Genomic DNA, 907 nt, shown 5'->3' with positions numbered 1-907 from the left:
TATGTATACACACACACACATATATGTACTGGGTATAGTCTTTTGCTGTGGAAATGTTTAATTTGTTTTTTAAATTTGTATTTCCAGATGGTTGGTTGGTTGGTTGGTTGGTTGAAACAAGGACCAAAAGGTGGCACCTGAAATGCCAGAGCAGCCTTATTACACCGTACAAGAAGGTAGCCAAAAACTTAGGGACACCAGGATGTTAGAGTGGATTCATCATGTGAGATCTACATACTCAGCCTGGCAGGGTGATGAAAGCCAAATGGAATGTGCTTTTCACTGTGACTGGGAGAAATGAATGTGTAAAAGGAGCCCCAGCATCGCTGAAAAGCTGTGTGGTTATTCTTTGTACGTCAGAAATTATAGTGGAAACTGCTGCCCCTAAACTTGGATCCCTAAATACAGTGGGGATAATTGGATGTCAGGGTGGCAGGGACCATATGGCCACACTTAATCACCAAACACAAGGTGGATGTGGTTAGCAAATTGGACAGTGGAGTCAAAGCAATAATCAGAATAGTCTGGCTCGCAGGGACCTATGGTAGTGACTGACTATTGATCATAATCATGTCTTTAGCAGACCAATAGATAGGCAGCTTACTAAATTTTACCTGCTGTTTTTTAGTGAGAGAGTTTATAGGTCAAGTGAACAGAAGTCTAATTTGAATCACCAATACCAAGACTAACATCTCCTCAATCGATTCCCAGACTTGAGTCAGTTTACAGACCCTGGACCCCTTGGATGAAAGGGAGGACGAGTTCTCTTGAGGAAGGACCCCACCACACTCCCCCAAATCTAAACTGTTATTCGTTCTCCAACTTGTCCCTAAAAGAAACTTATGGCCTTTTATCAGGGTGACTATATATATTGTGGAAAAAAAGAGACTACTTTCCAAAGACTTTC

This window comes from Myotis lucifugus, unplaced genomic scaffold, assembly GCF_000147115.1.
Source record: "Myotis lucifugus unplaced genomic scaffold, Myoluc2.0 scaffold_147, whole genome shotgun sequence".
Classification (NCBI taxonomy): Eukaryota; Metazoa; Chordata; class Mammalia; order Chiroptera; family Vespertilionidae; genus Myotis; species Myotis lucifugus.
The sequence above is the reverse complement of the archived record's forward strand: the minus strand, read 5'-3'. Positions refer to the sequence as shown.